The sequence below is a fragment of the Echinops telfairi genome, unplaced genomic scaffold, assembly GCF_000313985.2.
Source record: "Echinops telfairi isolate 266 unplaced genomic scaffold, ASM31398v2 ScPeMD7_7458;HRSCAF=8496, whole genome shotgun sequence".
Lineage (NCBI taxonomy): Eukaryota > Metazoa > Chordata > Mammalia > Afrosoricida > Tenrecidae > Echinops > Echinops telfairi.
Window position 1 is genome coordinate 50,988,011 of NW_022111358.1, and position 1,088 is coordinate 50,989,098.

A 1,088-nucleotide genomic window follows, 5' to 3' on the forward strand; every position below is an offset into this window, starting at 1 on the left:
AGGCCAGCACCAGCCCCTGGACCGCACACCAGAAAAGCCAGTTGTCCATGCCTGGACCAAGTCAGGAACTGTCCGCTTCCGACACCACATTCTTGTAGACAGGAGACACGGGCCATAAATCCATCTGTTCTCTTCTTTCTGTCTCTCTGGACGGGCAGTGCCCAGACCAGCTGGGCCACAGCTGAAGCGCCGTCATGTGTAGGGGACACCTGTGCACTGACCCCCAGGCCCGGGAACGGTGTCCTCCAATATCTGGGCAGACCAGGCATCTTGAGGCGCCCAAGGTGGGGCCGGGTGTCTTGTCTCCACTGCCCACACCTTGGGCGCCTCCTCATGACAACTCACCCTTGGTGGGAGTGTCAGCCAAGCCCCCATGAACAAATGTGTTACAAACCCACAGTTGGACCTGATACCCCAGCACACCCTGGCATCTCAAGCCACCTGTCTGGAGCCACAGGGCCTAGCTCTGCATGCAGCACGGAGACAGCTGATAGCACAAGTCGCTTAGCTGACTCTCACCTTGTCAGGCCTGAATGGACATTGTCCAACCCCACCGACAGGCGGTGCCAGCTTTATCAGGGCCCTTGGTGAGCCAGCACAGAGTCTGGATGTGCTTCTGCAGCTACTCAGGGCCTGACAGGTGCACGGGAGGGATGTGAGCCATGGAGAAGCGGTCACCACTGGGTTCGTGGCCAGTGGCAAATACCAGCATGTCAGCTCCTTTAGACCTGGTAGAGTCATGGTGATGCATTGAACTGCGATCTACAAGGTCAGCAGTTCAAAACTACCAGCCGCTCTGCAAGAGAAAGATGGGGCTTTCTACTCCCATAGAGAGTTACAGTTTCGGAACACCACAGGGGCAGTTGTACCGCCCCCTACAGGGTCGTGATGGCAGTGAGAGGTGGACCCAGTATCAGTAGAGAGTGGTCCTGTCCCCATGGAAGGACATCATGCTTCTTCCATGTGGGTTTTGTTGCTTCTGAGCTAGATGGCCATTTGTTTCCCTTCAAGCCTTTAAGACCCCAGATGCTATACCTTTTGATAGCCGGGCACCATCAGCTTTCTTTGCCACATTTGCTTATGCACCC